At 43.4% G+C, this 15,506-nt stretch overlaps 1 protein-coding gene across 5 annotated transcripts in view; it reads left to right on the top strand.

The window, feature by feature from the left end:
- Window positions 1-15,506, top strand: part of FOXP1 (forkhead box P1) — a 379,251-nt gene that overhangs the window by 37,035 nt on the left and 326,710 nt on the right. For all 5 annotated transcript variants that reach the window (XM_071756305.1, XM_071756320.1, XM_071756311.1 and 2 more), the window contains exon 2: window positions 9,494-9,621. The gene's annotated coding sequence lies outside the window, so the exon portion shown is untranslated. The remainder of the gene's footprint in view (window positions 1-9,493; window positions 9,622-15,506) is intronic.

Below are 15,506 nucleotides of genomic sequence, written 5' to 3'. Positions count from 1 at the left end.
ATTCCCACTCTTCTACCTGGCACCTGGGGGTGCACAATGGGGTGGGCTCCCATTCTCCCATCCTCCCACCCCAGTGCCAGGACCTGGAATCCCAGTAGATCTGTGGATTTTGAGTGAAACACACTCAGTGGTGTTTCAAGAATCACTTAAACTCGAGGAAAAATAACTTTTGTATCCAGTGATTTTGCACGGCTCGGTCGCTCCCTTAGCGCGCTCTGGCTTTCTGCTTGCCTTACCCTTTGCATCTTGAGCTAAATATCGTGATTAATGACCCAACTTGTAGGCTTGCATCTTCCCAAGCATCTTCTCAGCAGCCCTGGATGCTGGCCATGGCTCAGGAGCCTCCTGGCCAGGAGCTGCAGTACTGGGCCAGCTCGGGTCGGGCCGGGAAAGGCTGCTCTGTGGTTTGTTGTGTCTGGTTTGGTTCCTACTTTTTGAAGTTGCAGTTGCATTTGGTCATTCCAAGCTGATTTTCCTAGTCTGGCCAAGGCAGCAGGATCCCCGTGCGCTGCAGGGGAACATAAAACATCAGCCTTTAAGCTGGAGTGCTCAGGAGATAAGGATTTTAAGACTCTTGCATCATGCGCTGTGTCTTATGGGCTTACTTAGTATACTCTGTTTGATTTAATTTAGATACTGAATAAGGAGAAATGCTTTAATAGCCAGAAAAACTACTGTAGGTTGTAGTGCCTCTTCTTTCTCCGTTGCCTTAAAGACAAGATGGCTTGGAGGGCTGACTTAGGCTGTGATTACATTTCTTTAACTCTAGGAAATGAAAGGGTGTTACTCCTTATCTGTACCTGAAGTGTTTGAAAAAGCCAACAAGAATTTATTGGGCTTTTGTTTCATTTCTACTTTTCCGTGACTTAAACGTAAAGAATAACTTGTCAGCCTTTGCAAAGATGAGGCAATGTGCAGAATTAGTAGATTATTTCAGTCGAGTGGTTTGGAGAGAACATGAAAAGTCAGTGGGTGGCTCTGCCAGGAGTCTCCCCTTCCCTTCTCAGTCCTATAAATAAAAATAAAAATTGTAACCGAGTTGCTGCAAATATTAGGTTCCCTCCTGCTAGGGAGCCATTTATGTTGCTAAAAGGTTTGGTTTGCTGCTTGTTTGTCTTGGCAGTGTTGAAGATGGCTGGGGTGCTGTTGGGTGGCTTTCCCAGGAGGTGAGGAGAACCTGGGGGATGCTCAGCTGGGGGATGCTCAGCCCTGGTCCCTTGCTCGTGTCCTCACTTTGCAGGAGGGTAGGACCAGTGGTGGCTGTCCCTGCACAATTTAGATTGAAGAATAAGAGGTAGCAAACCTGCCATGGCAGCTTTTACTCTAGCAGTGAATGGGGAGCTGGCTGGAGAAGTAATATTTCCAAGTCATAAAGGCAGTGGGTTCAGGAGTTTTGAGGTTGGATTGAGATTACTTGCAGAAATCTTGGCCAAGATACTCACACTGGGTTTTGTTGCTGTAACAGCTCACATACCTTTTATTAAACAAACTAAATGAACAAAAAGTACATTTGGATTATAATACATTTGCATTTATTTATTGCTTATAGATTTGCATTTATTGTTTTATGTAGTTCATACTTATATGATACATATTTGCATTTATTTCTTATTTATAGATAACCATTCGTTTGAGCCTATTAATTACTGCATGAGTCTGCACCACTCTGCAGTTACCATGAGTGGGTATTTATTCTTTCTCAGTCAGTGAGAGCCCAGAGGATCTTCAGAGTGGGTGAAAATCATCCCAGACGTTGGTTTAAAAAAGGAAAGGGGAAAAAAAAAAAAAAAAAAAAAAGGCAGAAGAAAAACAGGCCTCCCAAAAGCTGTAGTGGAACCCGGTATTAGCAAATGCTTCGAGGAAGTTTGACTGAGAGCCATATGGCAATGTGGGGAGTATTATCCATTCCTCCAAAAGCTGGTCTCTGAATCAGCCTATTGACTTCAACAGCACTTAATCATGTGCTTTAGTTCTTCTTTGAAAAGGCTTCATTCCTGAATCATGTCCTCTGATTTTAACCACTAGACAGTACTTTGTTTTGTGGTAGCAGACAAGCCCAGTCATATTTCTGTGACTAAGTTTGCAAGTTTTGACTGCATCACTAGTGAAGTATGCTGATGAGTATTCCCTCTCTTATCAAAATCCAAACATTTGGTGCTCTCCTTGAATTTAAGGCTGAGACCAGGCATCTGCCTGGGGTGTGTTTGGTGGGATGCTGCAAGGTACGCTGTGATTTTTTTGTGTGTTCATCTTCAGAGCGTTGTGGATGCTGTGATGGAAGCAATCAGGTGAAACCAGTGATCTCAAAATACTGCCCTGAAAGCTGCTTTCGAAAGCCCCAAGTGTTAGTGGTGACAGTACCCACATAGTAAAACAAGAACCAGTCATGTGGGTCTAAATTTGGATTGTATTGGGATGCTGAAGTACATCCTGGAGCTTCACGCGTGGCTCTGATGTGCCATAGGTGATTTGAACTCTGGTGAAAAAAAACAGTTGGGTTTCTGCATCTTTTTTGAGTGTACTAATTTGTGTCTTTTGCAGCCACAAATCCCTCTTGGTCCTATTGCACAGGTAGAGCTGCCAGGTACCAGCTGTGGGTTGCAGGGTGGCTGGATATGGGTGCTGGGGGGTCAGGGTGAGCTCCATCCACCACTGCCCCAGCTTCACAATTGCCTTCCCTGCAGAGGCCATTCCCAGAGATTTCTGATCCAGTCTGTCCCTTATTAAAAGGAAACTCTGGGCAAACCTTTGTGCCTGGTTTGGCACCCAGAGGGGAGAAAATCCTATCCCCCACCCTGGTGTCGAGGAGGGGGTGCGTGGGCTTTGCTTCCATACCTAAAAATCATTATATTTCAGCACAATTTTTTGTCTCACCTTTCTGTGTTTTTACAGCTAAAGCAGTTTTTACTTCTCAACTTTCAACATCTGGAATTCGGTTTCAGTTTATTAAAAAAAAAAAAATTCAAAATCCACAGTCTGGATGAAACACCAATGCCTTTGTATTTGGCCACGATTTTTAGCTTTAATTTTGTATCCTTGGCAAATGCCAGAGGTCTCAAGTAGTTGCATGTTCAGTAGCTGCCGTTTTCTGCTGTGTCTTAGTCTGAGCCACTTTTTTTTTATTATTTTTTTTATTATTTTTCCTGTTAGACACTTGTCTAATTGGGGATAATACCAAAATAATTAATCAAATTAAGCATGAAAGCAAAGTGGCTGATGCACAAAGCTGTGTATAGCTGCTGTCTTCTGCAGCAAGGTTGTCTCCCTGTAACCGAGGTTGCTTAATGGGCCTCTTAGGCTCTATTTTTTTTTTTTTTTTTAATAAGGTACTGTGTAGAGCCCATTGACTTCAATTGTTGATTGGGATGCCTGACAGCCTGGAAATTAAGCCCCTTCTTTGTGACCGAGTTGAAGGCCAGATTTTCAAGGATTTTCAAATGATTAGCAGCCATAATTGGTGTTAGATTTTTTTTTTTTCCCTTGTTTTTCTATTTTTTTTTTTTAAAGTTCAATTCTGATTTGAACATCCAAGTAAAGGTGAGAGATTATGATACTTGTAGCAGTTGGTGCTACTAGGATATGCTCAACTTTTTAGGAAGAACCTGGCATCTAATGAGCTAGTTACTTTTTTGTCCAAATAAGAGTTTTGTTCTCCTACATTGTTTGCAGACACTGAGCATTTGTCCAAATTCTGTTCTTGGAGAAGAGATTTCAGTGCTTCTATTTCTCTCTTTTCACTCTTTTTTTTTTTTTTTTTCTTTTTTGTTTGTGTGTGTTGGGTTTTTTTGTGGGGTTTTTTTTGTTGTTGTTTTGTTTTTGGGGTTTTTTATGTATTGTGTGTTTTCTGTAGCAATCGAGGAGGGGAAAGGGGGAGCAAAACGAGTTGAGTAAATTAGATAACTGTCAAAAAAAAGGGGGACATGGAAAATCAAGTGTTCCACTTGCGTAATCTGTTTAACACCAGTGAGGCACAGAGCCTTGTGGGACATGGGAATAAAAGGAACATCTGTGCAGGCCACATGGCATGCTCTGGAGGAGCCCTCTGTCCCAAGCAGCTCAGTTCTATTTGCAAATAAAAGCTCCAACCAACATCAAAAAGTTGAGGTGGATCCCAGCTGAAAGGGGAGAACAAATGTTACCTCTTGGTGCAGTGAAGTTTCCCCTGCAAGCAGCCTTCGTGGCCTTTGTAAGGATGCTTTGGGTATGTGTTGCTAGTGGCAATTTATTTAAAGGGTGGGAAAAAAAGGGAAAAAAAAAAGTAAAGAAAAAAAGAAGTTTATTTTGGAAAGGCTTTGTACTGAAAGATTTTAGGGTAGTACTCAGTATCTCAAGCTACAATCAAATACAGGTGTACGAGGCAAAAATAAGAGTAGGGATGGTAGGGGGGTTTTGGGAGGTGTTTGCTTTTTTCCCTTTTTTTTTTTTCTTTTTTTTTTTTTTTTTTCTCCCTCCTGCCTCTAGACACCCTAAGATCCCAAGGCTTTTCTGTCTGATCTTATTTTGCTGCTGCTGGTTGTTGGTAAACATCTTGATGCTTAGGCAGGACCCTGGGGAGCTGCAGCTGCTCTGGTCCTGGTCCCGCTGGACCCTCACTGAAGGGAAGGATAAACAAGAGAGCAGTGCTTTTTATTTCCACTTGCAACCTGTTAGACTGCAGTAATTCTTGCAAAGAGCCATCTAGTTTGGGGCTTTGCATTTTCTAGACAGGCTGTATTGTTTTTAACAGAGTCATGGATCTGCAAGCTGGGTAGTCTGTATCAAGAAGGCACGTATTTTTTAATATGTAAATAGGAAAGAATGGTGGTTTCGTCTGTATTCCAATGTAACCAGGGTGGCAATAATGCTTTTTTTTAAAATCCCCACGAAACAGATTGTATATGGCAAAATTAATGTCTCAACTCTCCAAGTATTTTCTCTAAAATATTTGAATTTTTGCATTTATTATGCCGCTTGTTTAAAAGAGCGAACGGTATCAGCCGAGCATTCAAAGCTTAATTGGTGGAACACAGATTTATTCTAATTTAAAACAGTCACTTAAAAACAGTTTTGTATATATGTATACATGGGCACCACTTTTCATACAGTTGTCTGTTTTGGAGCGGTCTCTTAGGCACTGATGTACAAGTTGAACCTGTTTTCTTTTTGTGCAACATGGCTTTGAGAAATCATTAGTTAAAACAGGATTCTGGAGTTTGATTGCAGTGGGTAAACAGCCTAATGTGAGTGATGCAGAAGATGATTGAAGTTCTGCCTTTGATCAGGCTTTGAAATGTGTTGTGCCAAACATAGTCCCAAGGTGTACGTGAATCTACATATGTATGTGGAGATGTGCTGGGGAAAGCTGCTTCCAGGAAAACCTGGCCAAGTGAAAAAAATTCTGTGTCCATCACCAGTTGTCACTGCAGAGGCAGAGCTGCAGCCATGTGCTCACCCCTGTCCCCTGCTTCAGGCAGGGCATGGTTATCTGGAGATGCTTTGGGTTGTTCTCCACTTTTTGTGTCACGTTAGTCTTGATTTCCTCAGCCCCTTTCTGGCTCGTCCTGCTCCTTGCCATCAGTTTGCAAGGACTCTGCCAACCCTTTTCTCCTTGAATCTGGGCTCTGTGGGGATGCTCTGACTCCTGGCAGCAGCAGGGTGTTGTGCAGCTCCCAGCCATGGCTTTGGGGGGGTTACTGCACCAAGCAGGGTCAGGCAGAGGTACCCTGTGCCAGATCTGTGTGCCAGTCCCAGCCTTACTCCTGTGGAGCACAGGGATTTCAGATCCTTTCTTATTTTGAAGGTTCCTGCCTTTTTCTCCCACTGCATCTCTTCTCATTTGGAACACAAGGCTGTCAATCTGTGAACCCTCAGCACTGCTCTACCTGTTGCAGAAACCTCACCCAGCCCTTGGTGAGCCACTGTGCAGTTCCTTGTGTCACAGCATTAACTGGGATAAGATAGAATAGGATATTTTCAGTTTGAAGGGACCCGCAGTGATCACCTCATCCATCTGCCCGACCCCTTTAGGGCTGAGCAAAAGTTAAAGCATGTTGTGGGGGGCATTGTCCAAATGCCTTTTGAACACTGACAGGCTTGGGGCATCAACCACCCCTTAGGGAAGCCTGTTCAAGTGTTTGACCACACTCTTGGTAAAAAAATGCTTCCTGATGTCCAGTCTAAACCTCCCCTGGTGCAGCTTTGAACCATTCCCATGTGTCCTATTACTGGATAACAGGGAGAGGACCTCAGCACCTCCCTCTCCTCCTCGGGAAGCTGCAGAGCAACACGGTCACACTGCAGCCTCCTTTTTTCCATACTAGACAAATATAAAGTCCTTAGCTGCTACTTATAGAAGGAATCTTCTAGGCCTTTCCCCAGCTTTTGTTGCCCTAAAATCTTGACAACTCCTGAGTTGCATCAAGTGCTGCAGCCAGCGTTGCAGTTTGCTGGGCTCTTGGGAGCAGCAAGACCCCAAGGTGGAGATGAGCAAAGAAGTCTGGAAGCATCAGGGAAAGGTGAGGGTGGTAGGGCTGTCCTCATGCTGACAAGTCCATACTAGGCCTCCATGTCACCCGAGCTGTGTGCCTTTGCCTCTGAGATTTAAATAGCGAAATATTAAAACTTGTCTTTCAAATCTGTTCAATATTACGAAGATTAATTTTTGTTGGGGGCAGATTAATAGGTTTCCTATTCTGATTAATACAGTGATAATAAAAACGTTGTGATTGCTGGAATTAATGAAGCCCAGATTCCTGTTTCAAGGTTTGATTGACTTTGTACTTCAGTTACACTAAAGCTGCTGCATCTCATCAGCCCTTTTTTAGCCTTTGGAGATACTGCACAGGAGCAAGGCAGCTCGTGAGGAGCTCTGTATTGGAAGTCTGTATTAGGAGTTGCACTGAAGAATCTCATGGGGGAGAAGTTTGTCAAAGAGTTTTGCTCATGTTGCAGCTTTATTCAAGTTTCTCTGTCATTAACCCAGCAGGCTATTTTTGTGAAACGTGTAGAAAGAGGAGTGTCCAACTCCAACGTGTGGGCGCATCGTTAAAAGCTTCAATTTGTCAATGCCAGATCGAACCCGAGTGCGTGGGTAGCTCATTAAAGGCTTCAGTTTATCAGAACCAATCTATTATCTGTTCCTCTCCCTCCTCCACCCTTCCCCTCAGCACTACTTGTGGTTTCCCCAGACATGACAGCTTTGAGGCCCATGGAAATGCCTGAGCTGCCTCCGTGCCCCTAGGCCACCCTGGGCTCCTTCCTGCCAGCAGCTGGCTGGCTGAGTGGAGGTGAGCCAGCTCCAGGCTGGTGGAAAAAAAATGATCAAATGATACTGGAGGTCTCCAGTGGTGCAAACCCAAGCTTTAGTGCCTTTGGGACTCTCTGCTCCCATTAATCCCAAGGGATTCAAAACATGCAAGTGGGGCTGAGCACAGGAAGGTGCATGGTGACTGCATAAAGCCTCGTTCCCTTGGGAAATTTTCTTTAGTATTTTGGTGAGGTCAGTTTTTGATGGTGTAAGGAAGATCCATTTTTCCAGGTGCACCTTTCAGAGTTCAGGCCAGGTCTTTACCCACTCTTGTTCCTTGTGTAGAAAGCCTCCCAGGTTTCAAATCTCCTTACTGGCCCAAAGATGCCAAGATATTCCTTGTGCTTGGGACAGGCTGTGAAGGAGAAGAGCTATCTGGAGCTGAAGGCAGTGCTCCTGTACACTGTAGTCTTTGCTGCAGACCAAATATATTATTTAGAGAAGTCATTTTGCCTCAAAAGCATCAAACGAGCATGAAATCTTTTGAATGAGCATTAGCTAAAATTCCTCATTGTCTGAACAAGGCTACTGATACTTCCCTGCTCTACAGAAGTATCATGGGTGAAGATTGCTAAGCCATTGAATACTGTGGTGCAGCAGGTCAGCTGGAGAAACCTTGCCCCAACATGTCTATCTGTATATATTTATATATTTCTGCTCAGCTCCATCCCCATCTGCCTATCTGTCATCAAGGGCAGCAGTGAAGAGAGCCTCAGATGTGTGTGTCTGACACTGCTCAGTTGCTTCTCTCAAGTGCTCTGCTCCTCATGAATAAAACACGAGTGATGCAAGACTCAGGCCACTTTTGGGTTGCAAGTATTTCAGAGACCCCAAGGAGGAAGCCAGATTTAGTATAGATGTTGCTTAAACCCCCCCTTTTGGATCTGTTTTTATTGTGTAGCAGTTTTATCATAGGGTCTCCTAATCCCTGGTTTTAGATTTCTGAACTCCTGGGTTTTTTGAGCTGGTGGATTGCATTCAGCTAATGGAAGGAAAACCTCAGGGCCAGAGAATACCTGGGTTTTGTCATATAAAATTTCATCCAGTTGATGCCAAAACAGAAACTCCCAGCTGTTCCTCAGGAAGGCTGTAGTGGGCTGCCAAAATAATTAACAATAATTAATTGGGAGGTGGCACTTCTTGCCACTGCCAAAGCTCTGGTAGATACGGAAAGGCTGGGAGTAGTTGGGGATGTTCTGGAGGGGGTGGCTTGGGAAACGAGGAGGTCAGAAACATCACAGCTGGTTTTTGCCCTCTGGATGTTTTCATCTGTTGCAAAGGTTGTTTTCTCCCTTGGGGTTTCTTTCCTGCAGGTCCTGGTTGCTCTCCTGGGTGTTGGTGGATCCCTTAGGGCAGTGAGCACCCAGCTCCAGCTGGGGCAGGCACCAGAGTGGCTCTTGAAATCCCACATGAGTTCCAGGGTGTGATGTTCATGCAGAAGAGCCTCAGGAATACCTCTGTTCTGATTTCTGAATATGACTTCTTCACCACTGTGGGTACTTTGGCAGTGAAGGAATTATACATCTTATTTTAAAACCCCCTTATTAGTAAAATGGATGTTTCGTTTGTACCCGTGAGCAGCTTCCTCTGAGCTAAGCTTAAACTCAATCTGTGTTACTAATAGCTGGGGAAAAAACCCCATACTAATTGGTATTTCTTAACTGATGTTTGCAAATTTTGCCTTTTCACCCTGAACATCAAATATTTTTTTATATGTGTTTTTCCTTATCTCGGAGGAAAGATTATTGCTAACAAGCGGTTCTGCATTTTGTTGAGGTTTTATCAGGATGCAGTGAGTGAAGGCAGAAAGTAAATATTTCAGAAATTCAAAGACTGTTACATTTTGATGATGCAAAGTAGGTTAAAGTATCTGGATTTTGTGCACAGTTCCTTGTTTTCGAGCAGAATATGGATTTGGATGGTGACACATTTTGGTATTTAGAAGGAACATAAGCTTGCCTGTCAGAGGAGCACATTGCAAATGTGAAATAAGTGTGTCTTTAAAAGCCTTTCTTAATATTGTAAATTTCAGTTTTATTTAAAGCCAAATAAAGTCTGCTGTGTGATAGAGGAATGCTTGATACATAGACATACTCTTGTAGTGCTTTCCCACTCCCAGACATTATAACCACCCTTTCTTTTCAAAGGGAAATGGTAGGCTTTGGTATGACTCTGAGTGAAGTTTTAAAACCTGTTTTTGTCTTTCAGTCTCCTGAGAAGATTTTTTCTGAGTGACTCCAGCTTCCAGACACCTTTGCCATGATAAGGGTTTCAATCCTTACCTGAATTTGCTCTGAGTCATGAGTGGATATGTGTGATGCCTGCAAGTAAAACTGGTGAGTTGTCAGACCTGAGTTTGCAGTAACTCTCACTTGTTCTTGCTCTGAAATTTCCCTTGCACTCCCTTTCCCCCCCCCTTCTTTCTAATATGAGGTTTGAATTTCTTTTTTCTCTTGTGTTGTCTGTGGTAAAAAGCAATTCACCACCATTCTTAAAAAAAAAAAAAAAAAACAACCCACAAAACTATCTTCCTTGTAATGAAATAACAAGGATAAGAAATATTATCAAAAATGAAATATACTCCCTTCCTTTCTTCTCTCCATCCTCTCACATCCCTATGAGCTATGGGATCTTTGGTGCTGAAGCTGGAGTTCAGTGATGCAGACAAAGTTACTGCCTTGCAGATAGACAGGGTCTAAACGTGCTTATGTGGGCAATTCATGTCATGATTAAATATGAATATGGAGAGGGCTCCTCTCCATCGTCTGGCAGATGATGGACTCTCAGGGGAGTCATTGCCAACAAATAACCAACTCCACTGGTTGTTGCACTTGCCTCCCAGTGACAAAATGGTGTCACTGGTACACAGGAGAGCTGTCTCTTCACTTGGGCTTGACCTCTTTAGCATAGAATTGGGGCTGCCATGCCCAGCCTGGAGGAACAAAGCCTTTGACAGCCAATTTTGGCCAGGGTGCACTTGGTCAAGCTTGAGAAGGTGGGGTGGGTCAAACCCTTCTCTGTTACCTTCCAGTTGCCATTTCCCTGTGTCATTAGCCAGCCAAGAAGCCTGCTGGTCCCTCTTGTGCCAAACCTGCCCCTTTAACCTTTCCCCAGCTGTCTGGCACAGGAAGATTTCTAGTGCCCTCTTTGGTTATTGGGTTGAGGAGAGGGGAGATACTTCTCCATCTGAGGCTGGGCAAACAAAAATCATCTGATTTTACAGGAAGATTGGAAGGTCTTTGTGAGAAATCTTTCAAAACTAGGAGACTGGCATAATTAAATTGTGTAGAAAATGGAAGCACAAAGTGTTGGGTTTTTTTTAAAATAAATTCAGGTTTCTATGGTATATTTAATACCCCGTGTGTTAAGAAGTGCATTTTTTCCATTCAAAGTTTATTAAACCGAAGAAATTCACACATCAGACAATTGTGATTTTTTTTTTTTTTTTTTTTTTTTTTTTTTTTTTTTTTTAATTTTTTTCTTTTTTTTCCAGAGGTAGCATAATTACCATGTCATTTAGCAAAGATCATAATAGCTGCTCAGTTTTTACCGACTGCTGTAGTAAACAGTTGAATAAACCCATATGGCAGCTCAAAGGGTGCATGCAGGAGAGGAGAGGGATTGTTACCATTTCCTTCATGTCTGAATTACCCACCTCACTGATACGACTGAGATCCCCAAACAGGGACCAGCTCCAGACTTCTCCAGTGATGCAGAAATTTCTCACTGCACTGTCACATATTGATTTTTAATCGTGGTGGTTAGCTAATTAATTATTTCTTTGTGCCTGTGAAGTACGCATGGAAACACTTGGGGTTTTATGCAAGGTACATGCCTCTATTTAAAGCAGTCTGTGCATTTTCTTAATACTTCTTTAATAGCTGTAAATAATGCCTGGAGTCCCACTTTTACCATCCAAGTCACTGTGGAAGATTGAGGCTCTTTTTTAAGGCTGGCACAGGTTGAATGTGACAAGACAGGGGGTTAGGATAGTGGCACTGCCTATAAAACTGACCTTTGTGTCTGGTCTCAAGGCTGGAAAATGGGAGGACCAGGGTTTTTTGAAGCATCTCTGTGACCTAACAGATTGAATTGTAGATGTATGGAGCTGTGTCTGACCAACATCCAGAGTAAAGCTGTAGTGTTTAAGTAGTGGAGCCTCTGGATAGCTTCAGATTTAAAAAAATAAAGGCAATGAGAAGAAGGATTGTTACCTGTCTCCAAATGCTGGCCTTGAACAAAAGAAAAGAGGCATGCTATTCCTCCTACAATTCACTTACTTCCAGTTATCTTAGAATTTTCATGTCACAGCTTTAAAATACCTTCTGAACTCATTAGACTCGAGGTGCTTAGAAAATATTGCAAAATTCTAATGTGGAATGACCAAGCATGGAGCAGCCCTGCTGGAAAGGAGCAGTTGGCCAAGACTGGTGCTTGTGTTCATCTTAACCCTGATGTACGACCAGCCCTCCACCATAATTCTATCAAGAGATGGTGAAGTTGCCTAGCAATGTGCTGACTGCAGAGGGGATGTGTTGAGCTAATTCAGTTTTTGTTCTCATTTTCCTGGAGAGTTCAGCTTAAAGGAGTGATCCTTTCTCTGGCTGCAGCAAGAGCCACTTCTCAGCAGTCTCTCTCTTGTTCCCCACTCGAGGCGATGGCAGGAATTCATTCACCACCCTACAGCTTTTAGAAGTTTCCAGCTTATTGAGTCACCAAACATGGTTTTTGCTGGTTGTGGTGACTAAATGTGTAGGGCCTTTGAAAGAGGCCAGGGTTTTGTTTAAGGCAGGGTATTTAGTTGTATACCATTTTATGGCAGGCAGAGGTCATCCAGGGTAAGCAGCCAGAGCAGGGAACTGCTTCGTTGCAGCACCTGGGAAATTGAGACAGAAAGAAAGGATTTGAAGAAATTGCTCATCTTTATAAATGTTTGAAGTCGAGGAATTGGTGCTGTGCATGTTTTAAAATTGGAGATAACCATGCTTGTATGATAAATTAAGACCTGAACAAATCAATATAGGGAGGTGGTCCTAAAAACCTGGCTGTGCAGTGAGCTGCTGGGGGGGTGGGCTCTGTGCATCCTGAGCTAAGGCAGTGTTGGAAACCTGCTGTGTCCCTGCAATCCCTGGGATATTCCCACCAGGCTTCCTGGTCACCTTTCCTTGCAGGGATGCTCTGCTCCTGCCTCAATCCTCTTTTCTGGTCCAGAGGTTCCAGGTTACCCAGAGGGCTTTATCTGCCTGTGATGCTTCTTGTGGAAGTCAGAAGCAAAAGCCAAAAGAGCTGAAAAAAAGCTGCAGAGCAGGAGTGGGTTCCCCCAGGTCAGGGTTGGTGGGATGGGGCAGTGGGGCTCCAGGAGCTCATCCCAGGCAGAGCTGCCTGGCAGGAGAGGTGGCATCATCCTGGAGGTGGCACTTCTGTCCTCTCCCTTGCTCCTTAAGGCATCAGTGGCTACAGCAAGACTTTGTTTTTCCGAAACTTTTCTGCCTGTGGAACTTTCTCTTGTGGCAGGGGGGAGGAGAGAAGTAATTTTAACAATTTAATATACTACATAATATGTTTTATAAGCCGGTGTGAATGCTCCTAAGTATTTTGGTCTTTTTTCATAACACAATGAACCTAATATTGGTAAAAATACAGATCTTAGCTGCCACCATAAAGAGAGGCTAGATTTAATAAACAGTTATGAATGTTGGCAGCTGCCTATCAGATTGTATAACATCGGCTATAGCACATGAAGACAGTGTCAACTTCCATTTTATCTCAGAAGTATTTTCAAAGCATTTATTTTGCTTTCTCTTGAGTCCTTAACCTAATTCAAGTTATATAATTGGCGGAATATTTTTCCACACCGCTAATTGGCTGGGTGCCAGCGTGGAAACCATTGTCTGACTTGATGATGATCAGGAATTAACATGACATTTGCGTGGTGGTAATGGAATACATTAGTAATGTAATTCATGACTGTAAGAAAGAGACCATCATCTCCCACCTCTGATCAGCAGGAGGGGCTGGGAGGATGATGAAATGCTCCCAGCAGGCACCTCACAGCAGTGGCTGGCCAATCTCGGTGTCAAATTTAGTTTTAAATTCTTCAGACAAAGCTGTAATGCTTACCAATTAATTACTACAAATGTCAATTAAAAATCTCCCAAATAATACAGTAAGATTAAATTTCAATTAAAAAAATTACATTTAACAAGGAAGATACAACATTATTTTAATGAATTCTGCTGAAGGTGACAGTTTATCTAGATATATTTATACCGTGTAGGTGGATCTAAATTCAGGGGATGATGTTAGCCATGTTACTCCATGTACATATTAGTTTTGGAAATCATTTCTACTTCAGCTGTGTCCTGGAGGATGTGGGGCATCAAGGGGCGTTTCTTGTCACCAGGAGAAAGGGGATTTTCACGCCTTCTAAGTACAAAAATCTCACACCTACAACAAGGGCTTTGTTGTAGACTTCTGTCTTGGCTGAATTAGTGGTGTTTTGCATTGCATTATGTTTGTGAAACCAAATAAAAGAGTTTTAGTTGTGGTAGTAGAAAAAGCCCTGACTTTACTATGACTGTAAGGACCTATGTGGGACAATTTTTCAACTCAGCTGTTTTATCATACAAATAATGGCAATTATTTTGATAAATCACTTACCAGGGAAAGATGTTACTGTGTGACGGTGGTGGACTTGAAGCTTTTATCTGCAAGGCTTCCCCCTGACTTGGCAGAGGAATGATTAAAACCCCTTAGCTGATACTTCAGATGCTTTAAGATGTGTTTTGAACCAGGAGAGGCACAGCAGAGATGTCATGGAGTGTGACAAGCTCTGAGTTTGTGCTGCTGGTGTGTGGATGTACAACAAACCCTCGTTAGAACACCAGCACCTCATCAGAGGCAGAGCATTAACAGTGCAAAAAGGGGTTTGTAGCTGGAGTTTTGAATTTTTATTGAGCAGGGCAGGTTTTACATTGATGCAGGTGGAGCTGCTGGTGCTTTGGGAAGGGGTGAGAGCCTGCCCTCCCTGGCATGGGGCAGAGGGCAGAGCTGGGGCATGTGTTTCTTCTTGGAAGTAAAGGATTTGTGAGCTGAGGCCTCTAAATATGATCTGAAGGATACTTTCTTAGCTTCCTTGAATTTTTTTTTCCATGAGCTTTTATTATGTTTTCACACCATCACATCTAAAATAGGTAAGAGAGAAGACATAATTGAAGAAACAGATTTTATGTGTCAAGCCAGCACTGAGAAAAGTCCCTCTCAGGGACCAGAGGCTTCTTTTCCTTGGCACTGCTGTGTCTGAAGCCATTGAATTCCAGCAGGTTTTAACTTAAAATAAAATATAAAAACCCCACGATGTGCCCAGAGCAAAACAGAGAATCCAAACAAGTACTCATGGCAGGTTGGAGTAATGATACACTTTGTAGTAGAGAGGCTTTGCCAGTCCCTCGGTTGCTGTTCAGGCTTTGCCTGTTGGTGGGTGAATGCCACGAGCAGGATCTCTCACTGCTGCTATTCAGATCCCTTTTGGGTGTTGGTTACATCTTTATGGGACCATTCCTGCTGTGTGCTATTATCTGATAAAGCCATCAGCAGCAGGTGATGGGAGGCAGCCTTTTTTTTTTTCCTTAAGGGCCTCAGGAAATGGATCTGTGGAAGTGTAAGAGCTGCTGAAACATTTTCTCACCAATCCTCACAGACAGCAAGGTGATGGAGAGAAAGGTAGAGCATGGCAGATTCATTTCCTCACCAGTGGCCAGAAAGCTTTAAACAAGGAAGCAGGGAGGGAAGAGTGGGGGCACATAACATCTTTCTGCCAGGGGATAATGGCATGAGGAGGTTGTGGGTCTGGGGAACCCACTGGTTAGGCAATTTAAGAGATGACTCTTAAAAAGTCATCTTCCCAAGGGCTTTCAGCTCATCCCAGGACCAGTCATTTGCTGATTTGAGCCCCAGGATGAAGGTCCTGCTCCAGCTGTTGTTTGAGAAGTGGTGTATGTGGTATCACAGGAACTGAGCACCTTCTGGAGCCCAAGTGCTGGTGCATGGAGGGGTCCAATGTGGGGCCTGTGTCCATCCCAGCCTCTCATGGTGGTGTCTGGGCTCCTCATTTGGGTGTCTCACATGAAGCTTGTGACCAACCCGAGCACTTGGGGTGGTAACCATTTTCCTCCTGAGTTCTTACAGGTGAAGATTTCTGCCTTTGGTGAGGAAATGCTTT

Source organism: Heliangelus exortis, chromosome 12 (assembly GCF_036169615.1).
Source record: "Heliangelus exortis chromosome 12, bHelExo1.hap1, whole genome shotgun sequence".
Lineage (NCBI taxonomy): Eukaryota > Metazoa > Chordata > Aves > Apodiformes > Trochilidae > Heliangelus > Heliangelus exortis.
The sequence above is the reverse complement of the archived record's forward strand: the minus strand, read 5'-3'. Positions and strand labels throughout refer to the sequence as shown.